At 40.6% G+C, this 19,532-nt stretch overlaps 6 non-coding genes across 6 annotated transcripts; all 6 read left to right on the top strand.

The window, feature by feature from the left end:
- The first annotated feature begins 2,672 nt into the window (after positions 1-2,672).
- TRNAR-CCU (transfer RNA arginine (anticodon CCU)) lies at positions 2,673-2,745 on the top strand. The gene has a single exon. It is a non-coding gene; the product is annotated as a tRNA-Arg (tRNA).
- A 2,207-nt stretch (positions 2,746-4,952) lies between these two features.
- On the top strand, positions 4,953-5,025 carry TRNAR-CCU (transfer RNA arginine (anticodon CCU)). The gene has a single exon. It is a non-coding gene; the product is annotated as a tRNA-Arg (tRNA).
- Positions 5,026-7,233: 2,208 nt separating this feature from the next.
- TRNAR-CCU (transfer RNA arginine (anticodon CCU)) lies at positions 7,234-7,306 on the top strand. The gene has a single exon. It is a non-coding gene; the product is annotated as a tRNA-Arg (tRNA).
- Positions 7,307-10,465: 3,159 nt separating this feature from the next.
- On the top strand, positions 10,466-10,538 carry TRNAR-CCU (transfer RNA arginine (anticodon CCU)). The gene has a single exon. It is a non-coding gene; the product is annotated as a tRNA-Arg (tRNA).
- A 2,208-nt stretch (positions 10,539-12,746) lies between these two features.
- On the top strand, positions 12,747-12,819 carry TRNAR-CCU (transfer RNA arginine (anticodon CCU)). The gene has a single exon. It is a non-coding gene; the product is annotated as a tRNA-Arg (tRNA).
- Positions 12,820-15,016: 2,197 nt separating this feature from the next.
- Positions 15,017-15,089, top strand: TRNAR-CCU (transfer RNA arginine (anticodon CCU)). Its single transcript has one exon. It is a non-coding gene; the product is annotated as a tRNA-Arg (tRNA).
- The last annotated feature ends 4,443 nt before the right edge of the window (positions 15,090-19,532 follow it).

Raw genomic sequence — 19,532 nt, 5'->3', positions numbered from 1 at the left:
CTGCTAAGCACCGATCATTAAAAATCTCTCTATAAATATGTATATCAGAAGAAGGAAATGCTAGTTCGGGTTGATGTTGTTAGAACTGCAAGTGCAGTTGTATTCCTTGATCTGCCTTGATGTTTCCTGCTGGCTCGAGCAGTGGGCATTTTGTTGTGACATGTGAAGTGAAGTTAGGAGAGTTTAGCGTCCGCATTGTGTTGTTCTTCCAGGTGAGGGTATATTAGATATTTGAATAGTTGTAAGGACTTTAAAGAGAGGGGAGTTATCCATGGATTGCTTGTTGTGAATGTATTGTATAAGTGATTCCATAGACTTAAACTGCGGTAGAGACCACATGATAGGGAGTGGATCTTGTATTTGGAGGACAGGGGAGAGCAGTATTAACATGGCTCCAGTGGCCTAAGGGATAAAGCACTGGCCTCCTAAGCCAGTAATTGCTGGTTCAAATCCCATCTGGGGTGAAACTCTGTACATTCAGCTCTTGACTTTTACATTTTCAAAGCACAAACCACACAATTCAGCCCTTGCTTTACAAAGACTTTGCAGCTATGGAACATCAATCTACCTTCAAAACACAAGTGCTGGAACTCAAAAACATTTGCCTACATATCCTACTCTTGGGCCCAGTCTGGAGAATGGGATTTCAACCCACCTTTCTGGCTAGACATTTTTTATGTCCTCCTTTGGATAGCACTCGCAGGCAGTCTCCCATTTAGCATTAAAACATGTACTTATTTCACCACTTGAATGTATAAACTGTTGAATAATTAAAAATACCATGTGAAACTGCTATGTTGATAAAGAAGTATTTCTCGAAAAAAGTGCAGCAGATGGGAAGACAGTGCACCCTATTTTATGCTACTATCGCTGGGCCCCTAGTCTTAGAAACCAAACTGAGTTTAGGGAGGGCAGGGTGGTGTTTCAATGATGGCAGTTAAATAGATTTTTCAAAACACCCGGGGTGTTGTTAGACTGAGAAGTTGATGGGACACCTGTGAAAGGCAGCTTTACTTGCCTGCTTTTAGTTGATGTAGATTGTATGTCCTGTTTAACAACCTTTGGTTTCAACAAGGACATTAGAGAGATATTGGGACACTGCCTGGGATGCTTGTCCTCTCTCTATTTTGAACATTTGTCATGCCAACTAAGGGCCAAGGCAGACGTTTAGTTTTAGACTTGCCCAACTCTAATTTTCCAAACCTAGAGCATACATTTGGCGCAGATTGTAATACTTTGTTAGTACTACCTGTTGTTCCCTTAAGAGTGCATATATTGTGAACAAACAAGATGGCCAAATTATATCGTAGGAGTCTACCACACCAGGTCCTTCACTCGTAAGAACAGTGGGACTGAAGCATGATGGATTAACTAGTTCCCTTAAATGCAGCCATTTCAAACTTTAATCACCACAGCTGGGGACTCTTTAAAGGTGATATGAACTTCTTTTATACCTGAGTGGGAGCGACAAACATGTAGAATATGTGTCGTATTTTTAGAAAGTGTTTGTAGCTATTGGTTAACAGCACTCCTGTGCAACCCCGTTGGCCTAATGGGTAAGGCAGTCAAATACTCACAAAGGGATTGTGGGTTTGAGTTCTTTCTGGGTTGGAAGAAGATGTATTTTGGAGATGTTTATCTAGTTTCCTAAGGGTCTTCCTTCTTAACAACATTAGCACTGAAGCGTGCTGATAAAATAACCAATTCCAACAAACTTTACTCCGCCACCTGTTCAAGTACCACAGTAGAGCATTTTCTCCACTGCTAGGATAGGAATGGAGAAATGTGCTTGTTTTATGTCTGAGCAGAAAAGATATATGTTTGAATGGATGTGTGGGATAAAACACACCCTGTCGTGTGTTGTAAAGGTATTGCAAGTTGTGGAGTAGCTTAGTGATCACATAGGGGAAAGTGGGTGAAGACAGAATTCCTCTGTGGGGTGAATGAACTCGGAGGTGACTTGCGTTATCCTTTTTATGTATGACAAAGGTACTTTATTTCTTACTGCACATTTCAATGCCATCACTCAAAAAAAACAAAAAATTCCTAGTCTTTTGTTGTTTCATATGGAAGATTATGTTTTCAGGCATGGAGAATGAAAGCAGAAGCTGTAGTGCTGAATTAGACGTTCTCACAAACCATGTAATAATTTGTTCAAAAAAAGGCATGACATTTCTGAGTCATATTAAAACTGATGTGTAAATATGCAGATAGAGTCTATCTTTCCAGTAATGATCTACAGTGTGCAAAAAGTAAACCTTTTGCCATAAGTATCTCCTTTCTGCTAAGCACCGATCATTAAAAATCTCTCTATAAATATGTATATCAGAAGAAGGAAATGCTAGTTTGGGTTGATGTTGTTAGAACTGCAAGTGCAGTTGTATTCCTTGAGCTGCCTTGATGTTTCCTGCTGGCTCGAGCAGTGGGCATTTTGTTGTGACATGTGAAGTGAAGTTAGGAGAGTTTAGCGTCCGCATTGTGTTGTTCTTCCAGGTGAGGGTATATTAGATATTTGAATAGTTGTAAGGACTTTAAAGAGAGGGGAGTTATCCATGGATTGCTTGTTGTGAATGTATTGTATAAGTGATTCCATAGACTTAAACTGCGGTAGAGACCACATGATAGGGAGTGGATCTTGTATTTGGAGCACAGGGAAGACCAGTATCAACGGGGCCCCAGTGGCCTAATGGATAAGGCACTGGCCTCCTAAGCCAGGGATTGTGGGTTCAAGTCCCATCTGGGGTGAAACTCTGTACATTCAGCTCTTGACTTTTACATTTTCAAAGCACAAACCACACAATTCAGCCCTTGCTTTACATAGACTTTACAGCTATGGAACATCAATCTACCTTCAAAACACAAGTGCTGGAACTCAAAAACATTTGCCTACATATCCTACTCTTGGGCCCAGTCTGGAGAATGGGATTTCAACCCACCTTTCTGGCTAGACATTTTTTATGTCCTCCTTTGGATAGCACTCGCAGGCAGTCTCCCATTTAGCATTAAAACATGTACTTATTTCACCACTTGAATGTATAAACTGTTGAATAATTGAAAATACCATGTGAAACTGCTATGTTGATAAAGAAGTATTTCTCGAAAAAAGTGCAGCAGATGGGAAGACAGTGCACCCTATTTTATGCTACTATCGCTGGGCCCCTAGTCTTAGAAACCAAACTGAGTTTAGGGAGGGCAGGGTGGTGTTTCAATGATGGCAGTCAAATAGATTTTTCAAAACACCCGGGGTGTTGTTAGACTGAGAAGTTGATGGGACACCTGTGAAAGGCAGCTTTACTTGCCTGCTTTTAGTTGATGTAGATTGTATGTCCTATTTAACAACCTTTGGTTTCAACAAGGACATTAGAGAGATATTGGGACACTGCCTGGGATGCTTGTCCTCTCTCTATTTTGAAAATTTGCCATGCCAACTAAGGGCCAAGGCAGACGTTTAGTTTTAGACTTGCCCAACTCTAATTTTCCAAACCTAGAGCATACATTTGGCGCAGATTGTAATACTTTGTTAGTACTACCTGTTGTTCACTTAAGAGTGCATATATTGTGAACAAACAAGATGGCCAAATTATATCGTAGGAGTCTGCCACACCAGGTCCTTCACTCGTAAGAACAGTGGGACTGAAGCATGATGGATTAACTAATTCCCTTAAATGCAACCATTTCAAACTTTAATCACCACAGCTGGGGACTCTTTAAAGGTGATATGAACTTCTTTTATACCTGAGTGGGAGCGACAAACATGTAGAATATGTGTCGTATTTTTAGAAAGTGTTTGTAGCTATTGGTTAACAGCACTCCTGTGAAACCCCGTTGGCCTAATGGGTAAGGCAGTCAAATACTCACAAAGGGATTGTGGGTTTGAGTTCTTTCTGGGGTGGAAGAAGATGTATTTTGGAGATGTTTATCTAGTTTCCTAAGGGTCTCCCTTCTTAACAACATTAGCACTGAAGCGTGCTGATAAAATAACCAATTCCAACAAACTTTACTCCGCCACCTGTTCAAGTACCACAGCAGAGCATTTTCTCCACTGCTAGGATAGGAATGGAGAAATGTGCTTGTTTTATGTCTGAGCAGAAAAGATATATGTTTGAATGGATGTGTGGGATAAAACACACCCTGTCGTATGTTGTAAAGGTATTGCAAGTTGTGGAGTAGCTTAGTGATCACATAGAGGAAAGTGGGTGATGACAGAATTCCTCTGTGGGGTGAATGAACTCGGAGGTGACTTGTGTTATCCTTTTTATGTATGACAAAGGTACTTTATTTCTTACTGCACATTTCAATGCCATCACTCAAAAAAAACAAATAATTCCTAGTCTTTTGTTGTTTCATATGGAAAATTATGTTTTCAGGTATGGAGAATGAAAGCAGAAGCTGTAGTGCTGAATTAGACATTCTCACAAACCATGTAATAATTTGTTCAAAAAAAGGCATGACATTTCTGAGTCATATTAAAAATTATGTGTAAATATGCTGATAGAGTCTATCTTTCCAGTAATGATACACAGTGTGCAAAAAGTAAACCTTTTGCCATACGTATCTCCTTTCTGCTAAGCACCGATCATTAAAAATCTCTCTATACATATGTATATCAGAAGAAGGAGATGCTAGTTCGGGTTGATGTTGTTAGAACTGCAAATGCAGTTGTATTCCTTGAGCTGCCTTGATGTTTCCTGCTGGCTCGAGCAGTGGGCATTTTGTTGTGACATGTGAAGTGAAGTTAGGAGAGTTTAGCGTCCGCATTGTGTTGTTCTTCCAGGTGAGGGTATATTAGATATTTGAATAGTTGTAAGGACTTTAAAGAGAGGGGAGTTATCCATGGATTGCTTGTTGTGAATGTATTGTATAAGTGATTCCATAGACTTAAACTGCGGTAGAGACACATGATAGGGAGTGGATCTTGTATTTGGAAGACAGGGGAGAGCAGTATCAACATGGCCCCAGTGGCCTAATGGATAAGGCACTGGCTTCCTAAGCCAGGGGTTGTGGGTTCAAGTCCCATCCGGGGTGAAACTCTGTACATTCAGCTCTTGACTTTTACATTTTAAAAGCACAAACCACACTATTCAGCCCTTGCTTTACGCAGACTTTGCAGCTATGGAACATCAATCTACCTTCAAAACACAAGTGCTGGAACTCAAAAACATTTGCCTACATATCCTGCTCTTGGGCCCAGTCTGGAGAATGGGATTTTAACCCACCTTTCTGGCTAGACATTTTTTATGTCCTCCTTTGGATAGCACTCGCAGGCAGTCTCCCATTTAGCATTAAAACATGTACTTATTTCACCACTTGAATGTATAAACTGTTGAATAATTAAAAATACCATGTGAAACTGCTATGTTGATAAAGAAGTATTTCTCGAAAAAAGTGCAGCAGATGGGAAGACAGTGCACCCTATTTTATGCTACTATCGCTGGGCCCCTAGTCTTAGAAACCAAACTGAGTTTAGGGAGGGCAGGGTGGTGTTTCAATGATGGCAGTTAAATAGATTTTTCAAAACACCCGGGGTGTTGTTAGACTGAGAAGTTGATGGGACACCTGTGAAAGGCAGCTTTACTTGCCTACTTTTAGTTGATGTAGATTGTATGTCCTGTTTAACAACCTTTGGTTTCAACAAGGACATTAGAGAGATATTGGGACACTGCCTGGGATGCTTGTCCTCTCTCTATTTTGAAAATTTGCCATGCCAACTAAGGGCCAAGGCAGACGTTTAGTTTTAGCCTTGCCCAAATCTAATTTTCCAAACCTAGAGCATACATTTGGCGCAGATTTTAATACTTTGTTAGTAGTACCTGTTGTTCCCTTAAGAGTGCATATATTGTGAACAAACAAGATGGCCAAATTATATCGTAGGAGTCTGCCACACCAGGTCCTTCACTCGTAAGAACAGTGGGACTGAAGCATGATGGATTAACTAGTTCCCTTAAATGCAGCCATTTCAAACTTTAATCACCACAGCTGGGGACTCTTTAAAGGTGATATGAACTTCTTTTATACCTGAGTGGGAGCGACAAACATGTAGAATATGTGTCGTATTTTTAGAAAGTGTTTGTAGCTATTGGTTAACAGCACTCCTGTGCAACCCCGTTGGCCTAATTCTAAGGCAGTCAAATACTCACAAAGGGATTGTGGGTTTGAGTTCTTTCTGGGGTGGAAGAAGATGTATTTTGGAGATGTTTATCTAGTTTCCTAAGGGTCTTCCTTCTTAACAACATTAGCATTGAAGCGTGCTGATAAAATAACCAATTCCAACAAACTTTACTCCGCCACCTGTTCAAGTACCACAGCAGAGCATTTTCTCCACTGCTAGGATAGGAATGGAGAAATGTGCTTGTTTTATGTCTGAGCAGAAAAGATATATGTTTGAATGGATGTGTGGGATAAAACACACCCTGTCGTATGTTGTAAAGGTATTGCAAGTTGTGGAGTAGCTTAGTGATCACATAGAGGAAAGTGGGTGAAGACAGAATTCCTCTGTGGGGTGAATGAACTCGGAGGTGACTTGTGTTATCCTTTTTATGTATGACAAAGGTACTTTATTTCTTACTGCACATTTCAATGCCATCACTCAAAAAAAAAAAAAAAAATCCTAGTCTTTTGTTGTTTCATATGGAAGATTATGTTTTCAGGCATGGAGAATGAAAGCAGAAGCTGTAGTGCTGAATTAGATGTTCTCACAAACCATGTAATAATTTGTTCAAAAAAAGGCATGACATTTCTGAGTCATATTAAAAATGATGTGTAAATATGCAGATAGAGTCTATCTTTCCAGTAATGATCTACAGTGTGCAAAAAGTAAACCTTTTGCCATAAGTATCTCCTTTCTGCTAAGCACCGATCATTAAAAATCTCTCTATAAATATGTATATCAGAAGAAGGAAATGCTAGTTTGGGTTGATGTTGTTAGAACTGCAAGTTCAGTTGTATTCCTTGAGCTGCCTTGATGTTTCCTGCTGGCTCGAGCAGTGGGCATTTTGTTGTGACATGTGAAGTGAAGTTAGGAGAGTTTAGCGTCTGCATTGTGTTGTTCTTCCAGGTGAGGGTATATTAGATATTTGAATAGTTGTAAGGACTTTAAAGAGAGGGGAGTTATCCATGGATTGCTTGTTGTGAATGTATTGTATAAGTGATTCCATCGACTTAAACTGTGGTAGAGACCACATGATAGGGAGTGGAACTTGTATTTGGAGGACAGGGGAGAGCAGTATCAATGTGGCCCCAGTGGCCTAATGGATAAGGCACTGGCCTCCTAAGCCAGGGATTGTGGGTTCAAGTCCCATCTGGGGTGTAACTCTGTACATTCAGCTCTTGACTTTTACATTTTCAAAGCACAAACCACACAATTCAGCCCTTGCTTTACATAGACTTTGCAGCTATGGAACATCAATCTACCTTCAAAACACAAGTGCTGGAACTCAAAAACATTTGCCTACATATCCTGCTCTTGGGCCCAGTCTGGAGAATGGGATTTCAACCCACCTTTCTGGCTTGACATTTTTTATGTCCTCCTTTGGATAGCACTCGCAGGCAGTCTCCCATTTAGCATTAAAACATGTACTTATTTCACCACTTGAATGTATAAACTGTTGAATAATTGAAAATACCATGTGAAACTGCTATGTTGATAAAGAAGTATTTCTCGAACAAAGTGCAGCAGATGGGAAGACAGTGCACCCTATTTTATGCTACTATCGCTGGGCCCCTAGTCTTAGAAACCAAACTGAGTTTAGGGAGGGCAGGGTGGTGTTTCAATGATGGCAGTCAAATAGATTTTTCAAAACACCCGGGGTGTTGTTAGACTGAGAAGTTGATGGGACACCTGTGAAAGGCAGCTTTACTTGCCTGCTTTTAGTTGATGTAGATTGTATGTCCTATTTAACAACCTTTGGTTTCAACAAGGACATTAGAGAGATATTGGGACACTGCCTGGGATGCTTGTCCTCTCTCTATTTTGAAAATTTGCCATGCCAACTAAGGGCCAAGGCAGACGTTTAGTTTTAGACTTGCCCAACTCTAATTTTCCAAACCTAGAGCATACATTTGGCGCAGATTGTAATACTTTGTTAGTACTACCTGTTGTTCACTTAAGAGTGCATATATTGTGAACAAACAAGATGGCCAAATTATATCGTAGGAGTCTGCCACACCAGGTCCTTCACTCGTAAGAACAGTGGGACTGAAGCATGATGGATTAACTAGTTCCCTTAAATGCAACCATTTCAAACTTTAATCACCACAGCTGGGGACTCTTTAAAGGTGATATGAACTTCTTTTATACCTGAGTGGGAGCGACAAACATGTAGAATATGTGTCGTATTTTTAGAAAGTGTTTGTAGCTATTGGTTAACAGCACTCCTGTGCAACCCCGTTGGCCTAATGGGTAAGGCAGTCAAATACTCACAAAGGGATTGTGGGTTTGAGTTCTTTCTGGGGTGGAAGAAGATGTATTTTGGAGATGTTTATCTAGTTTCCTAAGGGTCTCCCTTCTTAACAACATTAGCACTGAAGCGTGCTGATAAAATAACCAATTCCAACAAACTTTACTCCGCCACCTGTTCAAGTACCACAGCAGAGCATTTTCTCCACTGCTAGGATAGGAATGGAGAAATGTGCTTGTTTTATGTCTGAGCAGAAAAGATATATGTTTGAATGGATGTGTGGGATAAAACACACCCTGTCGTATGTTGTAAAGGTATTGCAAGTTGTGGAGTAGCTTAGTGATCACATAGAGGAAAGTGGGTGATGACAGAATTCCTCTGTGGGGTGAATGAACTCGGAGGTGACTTGTGTTATCCTTTTTATGTATGACAAAGGTACTTTATTTCTTACTGCACATTTCAATGCCATCACTCAAAAAAAACAAAAAATTCCTAGTCTTTTGTTGTTTCATATGGAAAATTATGTTTTCAGGGATGGAGAATGAAAGCAGAAGCTGTAGTGCTGAATTAGACATTCTCACAAACCATGTAATAATTTGTTCAAAAAAAGGCATGACATTTCTGAGTCATATTAAAAATTATGTGTAAATATGCAGATAGAGTCTATCTTTCCAGTAATGATACACAGTGTGCAAAAAGTAAACCTTTTGCCATAAGTATCTCCTTTCTGCTAAGCACCGATCATTAAAAATCTCTCTATACATATGTATATCAGAAGAAGGAGATGCTAGTTCGGGTTGATGTTGTTAGAACTGCAAATGCAGTTGTATTCCTTGAGCTGCCTTGATGTTTCCTGCTGGCTCGAGCAGTGGGCATTTTGTTGTGACATGTGAAGTGAAGTTAGGAGAGTTTAGCGTCCGCATTGTGTTGTTCTTCCAGGTGAGGGTATATTAGATATTTGAATAGTTGTAAGGAATTTAAAGAGAGGGGAGTTATCCATGGATTGCTTGTTGTGAATGTATTGTATAAGTGATTCCATAGACTTAAACTGCGGTAGAGACCACATGATAGGGAGTGGATCTTGTATTTGGAAGACAGGGGAGAGCAGTATCAACATGGCCCCAGTGGCCTAATGGATAAGGCACTGGCCTCCTAAGCCAGGGGTTGTGGGTTCCGCCCCATCTCCCTTCTGCCTTTCCCAGCCAAAGTATTAGAGAAGACCGTCAACAAACAGCTGACCACCTTCCTGGAAGACAACAACCTGCTCGACCCCTCACAGACCGGATTCCGAACCAACCACAGCACTGAAACCGCCCTCATCTCAGTCACAGACGACATCAGAACCCTGATGGACAACGGTGAAACAGTCGCCCTCATTCTTCTTGACCTCTCGGCTGCCTTTGACACCGTCTGTCACCGTACCCTAATCACCCGCCTCCGCTACACCGGGATCCAAGACCAGGCCCTGGAATGGATCGCCTCCTTCCTCGTAAACCGCTCCCAAAGAGTCTACCTCCCTCCGTTTCGCTCAGAACCCACTGAGATCATCTGCGGCGTACCTCAAGGCTCATCACTCAGCCCGACACTCTTCAATGTCTACATGAGCCCCCTCGCTAACATCGTACGCAAGCACGACATCATCATCACCTCCTACGCCGACGACACCCAACTTATACTCTCCCTCACCAAGGACCCCGCCAGCGCCAAGACCAACCTACAAGAGGGTATGAAGGACGTCGCAGATTGGATGAGGCTCAGCCGCCTAAAGCTGAACTCTGAAAAAACTGAAGTCCTCATCCTCGGCAACACCCCGTCCGCCTGGGACATTTTGTTGTGACATGTGAAGTGAAGTTAGGAGAGTTTAGCGTCTGCATTGTGTTGTTCTTCCAGGTGAGGGTATATTAGATATTTGAATAGTTGTAAGGACTTTAAAGAGAGGGGAGTTATCCATGGATTGCTTGTTGTGAATGTATTGTATAAGTGATTCCATCGACTTAAACTGTGGTAGAGACCACATGATAGGGAGTGGAACTTGTATTTGGAGGACAGGGGAGAGCAGTATCAATGTGGCCCCAGTGGCCTAATGGATAAGGCACTGGCCTCCTAAGCCAGGGATTGTGGGTTCAAGTCCCATCTGGGGTGTAACTCTGTACATTCAGCTCTTGACTTTTACATTTTCAAAGCACAAACCACACAATTCAGCCCTTGCTTTACATACACTTTGCAGCTATGGAACATCAATCTACCTTCAAAACACAAGTGCTGGAACTCAAAAACATTTGCCTACATATCCTGCTCTTGGGCCCAGTCTGGAGAATGGGATTTCAACCCACCTTTCTGGCTTGACATTTTTTATGTCCTCCTTTGGATAGCACTCGCAGGCAGTCTCCCATTTAGCATTAAAACATGTACTTATTTCACCACTTGAATGTATAAACTGTTGAATAATTGAAAATACCATGTGAAACTGCTATGTTGATAAAGAAGTATTTCTCGAACAAAGTGCAGCAGATGGGAAGACAGTGCACCCTATTTTATGCTACTATCGCTGGGCCCCTAGTCTTAGAAACCAAACTGAGTTTAGGGAGGGCAGGGTGGTGTTTCAATGATGGCAGTCAAATAGATTTTTCAAAACACCCGGGGTGTTGTTAGACTGAGAAGTTGATGGGACACCTGTGAAAGGCAGCTTTACTTGCCTGCTTTTAGTTGATGTAGATTGTATGTCCTATTTAACAACCTTTGGTTTCAACAAGGACATTAGAGAGATATTGGGACACTGCCTGGGATGCTTGTCCTCTCTCTATTTTGAAAATTTGCCATGCCAACTAAGGGCCAAGGCAGACGTTTAGTTTTAGCCTTGCCCAACTCTAATTTTCCAAACCTAGAGCATACATTTGGCGCAGATTGTAATACTTTGTTAGTACTACCTGTTGTTCCCTTAAGAGTGCATATATTGTGAACAAACAAGATGGCCAAATTATATCGTAGGAGTCTGCCACACCAGGTCCTTCACTCGTAAGAACAGTGTGACTGAAGCATGATGGATTAACTAGTTCCCTTAAATGCAACCATTTCAAACTTTAATCACCACAGCTGGGGACTCTTTAAAGGTGATATGAACTTCTTTTATACCTGAGTGGGAGCGACAAACATGTAGAATATGTGTCGTATTTTTAGAAAGTGTTTGTAGCTATTGGTTAACAGCACTCCTGTGCAACCCCGTTGGCCTAATGGGTAAGGCAGTCAAATACTCACAAAGGGATTGTGGGTTTGAGTTCTTTCTGGGGTGGAAGAAGATGTATTTTGGAGATGTTTATCTAGTTTCCTAAGGGTCTCCCTTCTTAACAACATTAGCACTGAAGCGTGCTGATAAAATAACCAATTCCAACAAACTTTACTCCGCCACCTGTTCAAGTACCACAGCAGAGCATTTTCTCCACTGCTAGGATAGGAATGGAGAAATGTGCTTGTTTTATGTCTGAGCAGAAAAGATATATGTTTGAATGGATGTGTGGGATAAAACACACCCTGTCGTATGTTGTAAAGGTATTGCAAGTTGTGGAGTAGCTTAGTGATCACATAGAGGAAAGTGGGTGATGACAGAATTCCTCTGTGGGGTGAATGAACTCGGAGGTGACTTGTGTTATCCTTTTTATGTATGACAAAGGTACTTTATTTCTTACTGCACATTTCAATGCCATCACTCAAAAAAAACAAAAAATTCCTAGTCTTTTGTTGTTTCATATGGAAGATTATGTTTTCAGGCATGGAGAATGAAAGCAGAAGCTGTAGTGCTGAATTAGACGTTCTCACAAACCATGTAATAATTTGTTCAAAAAAAGGCATGACATTTCTGAGACATATTAAAAATGATGTGTAAATATGCAGATAGAGTCTATCTTTCCAGTAAGGATCTACAATGTGCAAAAAGTAAACCTTTTGCCATAAGTATCTCCTTTCTGCTATGCACCGATTTTTAAAAATCTCTCTATAAATATGTATATCAGAAGAAGGAAATGCTAGTTCGGGTTGATGTTGTTAGAACTGCAAGTGCAGTTGTATTCCTTGAGCTGCCTTGATGTTTCCTGCTGGCTCGAGCAGTGGGCATTTTGTTGTGACATGTGAAGTGAAGTTAGGAGAGTTTAGCGTCCGCATTGTGTTGTTCTTCCAGGTGAGGGTATATTAGATATATGAATAGTTGTAAGGACTTTAAAGAGAGGGGAGTTATCCATGGATTGCTTGTTGTGAATGTATTGTATAAGTGATTCCATAGACTTAAACTGCGGTAGAGACCACATGATAGGGAGTGGATCTTGTATTTGGAAGACAGGGGAGAGCAGTATCACCATGGCCCCAGTGGCCTAATGGATAAGGCACTGGCCTCCTATGCCAGGGATTGTGGGTTCAAGTCCCATCTGGGGTGAAACTCTGTACATTCAGCTCTTGACTTTTACATTTTCAAAGCACAAACCACACAATTCAGCCCTTGCTTTACATAGACTTTGCAGCTATGGAACATCAATCTACCTTCAAAACACAAGTGCTGGAACTCAAAAACATTTGCCTACATATCCTACTCTTGGGCCCAGTCTGGAGAATGGGATTTCAACCCACCTTTCTGGCTAGACATTTTTTATGTCCTCCTTTGGATAGCACTCGCAGGCAGTCTCCCATTTAGCATTAAAACATGTACTTATTTCACCACTTGAATGTATAAACTGTTGAATAATTAAAAATACCATGTGAAACTGCTATGTTGATCAAAAAGTATTTTTCGAAAAAAGTGCAGCAGATGGGAAGACAGTGCACCCTATTTTATGCTACTATCGCTGGGCCACTAGTCTTAGAAACCAAACTGAGTTTAGGGAGGGCAGGGTGGTGTTTCAATGATGGCAGTTAAATAGATTTTTCAAAACACCCGGGGTGTTGTTAGACTGAGAAGTTGATGGGACACCTGTGAAAGGCAGCTTTACTTGTCTGCTTTTAGTGGATGTAGATTGTATGTCCTGTTTAACAACCTTTGGTTTCAACAAGGACATTAGAGAGATATTGTGACACTGCCTGGGATGCTTATCCTCTATCTATTTTGAAAATTTGCCATGCCAACTAAGGGCCAAGGCAGACGTTTAATTTTAGCCTTGCCCAACTCTAATTTTCCAAACCTAGAGCATACATTTGGCGCAGATTGTAATACTTTGTTAGTACTACCTGTTGTTCCCATATATTGTGAACCAACAAGATGGCCAAATTATATCGTAGGAGTCTGCCACACCAGGTCCTTCACTCGTAAGAACAGTGGGACTGAAGCATGATGGATTAACTAGTTCCCTTAAATTCAGCCATTTCAAACTTTAATCACCACAGCTGGGGACTCTTTAAAGGTGATAAGAACTTCTTTTATACCTGAGTGGGAGCGACAAACATGTAGAATATGTGTCGTATTTTTAGAAAGTGTTTCTAGCTATTGGTTAACAGCACTCCTGTGCAACCCCGTTGGCCTAATTCTAAGGCAGTCAAATACTCACAAAGGGATTGTGGGTTTGAGTTCTTTCTGGGGTGGAAGAAGATGTATTTTGGAGATGTTTATCTAGTTTCCTAAGGGTCTTCCTTCTTAACAACATTAGCACTGAAGCGTGCTGATAAAATAACCAATTCCAACAAACTTTACTCCGCCACTTGTTCAAGTACCGCAGCAGAGCATTTTCTCCACTGCTAGGATAGGAATGGAGAAATGTGCTTGTTTTATGTCTGAGCAGAAAAGATATATGTTTGAATGGATGTGTGGGATAAAACACACCCTGTCGTATGTTGTAAAGGTATTGCAAGTTGTGGAGTAGCTTAGTGATCACATAGAGGAAAGTGGGTGAAGACAGAATTCCTCTGTGGGGTGAATGAACTCGGAGGTGACTTGTGTTATCCTTTTTATGTATGACAAAGGTACTTTATTTCTTACTGCACATTTCAATGCCATCACTCAAAAAAAACAAAAAATTCCTAGTCTTTTGTTGTTTCATATGGAAGATTATGTTTTCAGGCATGGAGAATGAAAGCAGAAGCTGTAGTGCTGAATTAGACGTTCTCACAAACCATGTAATAATTTGTTCAAAAAAAGGCATGACATTTCTGAGTCATATTAAAAATGATGTGTAAATATGCAGATAGAGTCTATCTTTCCAGTAAGGATCTACAATGTGCAAAAAGTAAACCTTTTGCCATAAGTATCTCCTTTCTGCTATGCACCGATTTTTAAAAATCTCTCTATAAATATGTATATCAGAAGAAGGAAATGCTAGTTCGGGTTGATGTTGTTAGAACTGCAAGTGCAGTTGTATTCCTTGAGCTGCCTTGATGTTTCCTGCTGGCTCGAGCAGTGGGCATTTTGTTGTGACATGTGAAGTGAAGTTAGGAGAGTTTAGCGTCCGCATTGTGTTGTTCTTCCAGGTGAGGGTATATTAGATATATGAATAGTTGTAAGGACTTTAAAGAGAGGGGAGTTATCCATGGATTGCTTGTTGTGAATGTATTGTATAAGTGATTCCATAGACTTAAACTGCGGTAGAGACCACATGATAGGGAGTGGATCTTGTATTTGGAAGACAGGGGAGAGCAGTAACAACATGGCCCAAGTGGCCTAATGGATAAGGCACTGGCCTCCTACGCCAGGGATTGTGGGTTCAAGTCCCATCTGGGGTGAAACTCTGTACATTCAGCTCTTGACTTTTACATTTTCAAAGCACAAACCACACAATTCAGTCCTTGCTTTACATAGACTTTGCAGCTATGGAACATCAATCTACCTTCAAAACACAAGTGCTGGAACTCAAAAACATTTGCCTACATATCCTACTCTTGGGCCCAGTCTGGAGAATGGGATTTCAACCCACCTTTCTGGCTAGACATTTTTTATGTCCTCCTTTGGATAGCACTCGCAGGCAGTCTCCCATTTAGCATTAAAACATGTACTTATTTCACCACTTGAATGTATAAACTGTTGAATAATTAAAAATACCGTGTGAAACTGCTATGTTGATAAGGAAGTATTTTTCGAAAAAAGTGCAGCAGATGGGAAGACAGTGCACCCTATTTTATGCTACTATCGCTGGGCCCCTAGTCTTAGAAACCAAACTGAGTTTAGGGAGGGCTGGGTGGTGTTTCAATGATGGCAGTTAAATAGATTTTTCAAAACACCCGGGGTGTTGTTAGACTGAGAAGTTGATGGGACACCCGTGAAAGGCAGCTTTACTTGTCTGCTTTTAGTTGATGTAGATTGTATGTCCTGTTTAACAACCTTTGGTTTCAACAAGGACATTATAGAGATATTGGGACACTGCCTGGGATGCTTGTCCTCTCTCTATTTTGAAAATTTGCCATGCCAACTAAGGGCCAAGGCAGACGTTTAGTTTTAGCCTTGCCCAACTCTAATTTTCCAAACCTAGAGCATACATTTGGCGCAGATTGTAATACTTTGTTAGTACTACCTGTTGTTCCCTTAAGAGTGCATATATTGTGAACAAACAAGATGGCCAAATTGTATCGTAGGAGCCTGCCACACCAGGTCCTTCACTCGTAAGAACAGTGAGACTGAAGCATGATGGATTAACTAGTTCCCTTAAATGCAGCCATTTCAAACTTTAATCACCACAGCTGGGGACTCTTTAAAGGTGATATGAACTTCTTTTATACCTGAGTGGGAGCGACAAACATGTAGAATATGTGTCGTATTTTTAGAAAGTGTTTGTAGCTATTGGTTAACAGCACTCCTGTGCAACCCCGTTGGCCTAATTCTAAGGCAGTCAAATACTCACAAAGGGATTGTGGGTTTGAGTTCTTTCTGGGGTGGAAGAAGATGTATTTTGGAGATGTTTATCTAGTTTCCTAAGGGTCTTCCTTCTTAACAACATTAGCACTGAAGCGTGCTGATAAAATAACCAAATCCAACAAACTTTACTCCGCCACCTGTTCAAGTACCGCAGCAGAGCATTTTCTCCACTGCTAGGATAGGAATGGAGAAATGTGCTTGTTTTATGTCTGAGCAGAAAAGATATATGTTTGAATGGATGTGTGGGATAAAACACACCCTGTCGTATGTTGTAAAGGTATTGCAAGTTGTGGAGTAGCTTAGTGATCACATAGAGGAAAGTGGGTGAAGACAGAATTCCTCTGTGGGGTGAATGAACTCAGAGGTGACTTGTGTTATCCTTTTTATGTATGACAAAGGTACTTTATTTCTTACTGCACATTTCAATGCCATCACTCAAAAAAAAACAAAAAATTCCTAGTCTTTTGTTGTTTCATATGGAAGATTATGTTTTCAGGCATGGAGAATGAAAGCAGAAGCTGTAGTGCTGAATTAGACGTTCTCACAAACCATGTAATAATTTGTTCAAAAAAGGCATGACATTACTGAGTCATATTAAAAATGATGTGTAAATATGCAGATAGAGTCTATCTTTCCAGTAATGATCTACAGTGTGCAAAAAGTAAACCTTTTGCCATAAGTATCTCCTTTCTGCTAAGCACCGATCATTAAAAATCTCTCTATAAATATGTATATCAGAAGAAGGAAATGCTAGTTTGGGTTGATGTTGTTAGAACTGCAAGTGCAGTTGTATTCCTTGAGCTGCCTTGATGTTTCCTGCTGGCTTGAGCAGTGGCCATTTTGTTGTGACATGTGAAGTGAAGTTAGGAGAGTTTAGCGTCCGCATTGTGTTGTTCTTCCAGGTGAGGGTATATTAGATATTTGAATAGTTGTAAGGACTTTAAAGAGAGGGGAGTTATCCATGGATTGCTTGTTGTGAATGTATTGTATAAGTGATTCCATAGACTTAAACTGCGGTAGAGACCACATGATAGTGAGTGGATCTTGTATTTGGAAGACGGGGAGAGCAGTAAGAACATGGCCCCAGTGGCCTAATGGATAAGGCACTGGCCTCTAAAGCAAGGGATTGTGGGTTCAAGTCCCATCTGGGGTGAAACTCTGTACATTCAGCTCTTGACTTTTACATTTTCAAAGCACAAACCACACAATTCAACCCTTGCTTTACATAGACTTTGCAGCTATGGAACATCAATCTACCTTCAAAACACAAGTGCTGGAACTCAAAAACATTTGCCTACATATCCTACTCTTGGGCCCAGTCTGGAGAATGGGATTTCAACCCACCTTTCTGGCTAGACATTTTTTATGTCCTCCTTTGGATAGCACTCGCAGGAAGTCTTCCATTTAGCATTAAAACATGTACTTATTTCACCACTTGAATGTATAAACTGTTGAATAATTAAAAATACCATGTGAAACTGCTATGTTGATAAAGAAGTATTTTTCGAAAAAAGTGCAGCAGATGGGAAGACAGTGCACCCTATTTTATGCTACTATCGCTGGGCCCCTAGTCTTAGAAACCAAACTGAGTTTAGGGAGGGCAGGGTGGTGTTTCAATGATGGCAGTTAAATAGATTTTTCAAAACACCCGGGGTGTTGTTAGACTGAGAAGTTGATGGGACACCTGTGAAAGGCAGCTTTACTTGTCTGCTTTTAGTTGATGTAGATTGTATGTCCTGTTTAACAACCTTTGGTTTCAACAAGGACATTAGAGAGATATTGGGACACTGCCTGGGATGCTTGTCCTCTCTCTATTTTGAAAATTTGCCATGCCAACTAAGGGCCAAGGCAGACTTTTAGTTTTAGCCTTGCCCAACTCTAATTTTCCAAACCTAGAGCATACATTTGGCGCAGATTGTAATACTTTGTTAGTACTACCTGTTGTTCCCTTAAGAGTGCATATATTGTGAACAAACAAGATGGCCAAATTATATCGTAGGAGTCTGCCACACCAGGTCCTTCACTCGTAAGAACAGTGAGACTGAAGCATGATGGATTAACTAGTTCCCTTAAATTCAGCCATTTCAAACTTTAATCACCACAGCTGGGGACTCTTTAAAGGTGATTTGAACTTCTTTTATACCTGAGTGGGAGCGACAAACATGTAGAATATGTGTCGTATTTTTAGAAAGTGTTTGTAGCTATTGGTTAACAGCACTCCTGTGCAACCCCGTTGGCCTAATTCTAAGGCAGTCAAATACTCACAAAGGGATTGTGGGTTTGAGTTCTTTCTGGGGTGGAAGAAGATGTATTTTGGAGATGTTTATCTAGTTTCCTAAGGGTCTTCCTTCTTAACAACATTAGCACTGAAGCGTGCTGATAAAATAACCAATTCCAACAAACTTTACTCCGCCACCTGTTCAAGTACCACAGCAGAACATTTTCTCCACTGCTAGGATAGGAATGGAGAAATGTGCTTGTTTTATGTCTGAGCAGAAAAGATATATGTTTGAATGGATGTGTGGGATAAAACACACCCTGTCGTATGTTGTAAAGGTATTGCAAGTTGTGGAGTAGCTTAGTGATCACATAGAGGAAAGTGGGTGAAGACAGAATTCCTCTGTGGGGTGAATGAACTCAGAGGTGACTTGTGTTATCCTTTTTATGTATGACAAAGGTACTTTATTTCTTACTGCACATTTCAATGCCATCACTCAAAAAAAAACAAAAAATTCCTAGTCTTTTGTTGTTTCATATGGAAGATTATGTTTTCAGGCATGGAGAATGAAAGCAGAAGCTGTAGTGCTGAATTAGACGTTCTCACAAACCATGTAATAATTTGTTCAAAAAAAGGCATGACATTTCTGAGTCATATTAAAAATGATGTGAAAATATGCAGATAGAGTCTATCTTTCCAGTAATGATCTACAATGTGCAAAAAGTAAACCTTTTGCCATAAGTATCTCCTTTCTGCTAAGCACCGATCATTAAAAATCTCTCTATAAATATGTATATCAGAAGAAGGAAATGCTAGTTTGGGTTGATGTTGTTAGAACTGCAAGTGCAGTTGTATTCCTTGAGCTGCCTTGATGTTTCCTGCTGGCTCGAGCAGTGGCCATTTTGTTGTGACATGTGAAGTGAAGTTAGGAGAGTTTAGCGTCCGCATTGTGTTGTTCTTCCAGGTGAGGGTATATTAGATATTTGAATAGTTGTAAGGACTTTAAAGAGAGGGGAGTTATCCATGGATTGCTTGTTGTGAATGTATTGTATAAGTGATTCCATAGACTTACACTGCGGTAGAGACCACATGATAGGGA

Source organism: Pleurodeles waltl, chromosome 7 (genome assembly GCF_031143425.1).
Source record: "Pleurodeles waltl isolate 20211129_DDA chromosome 7, aPleWal1.hap1.20221129, whole genome shotgun sequence".
In the NCBI taxonomy this organism is placed as follows: domain Eukaryota; kingdom Metazoa; phylum Chordata; class Amphibia; order Caudata; family Salamandridae; genus Pleurodeles; species Pleurodeles waltl.
This window is presented reverse-complemented; position numbering and strand designations above follow the sequence as displayed.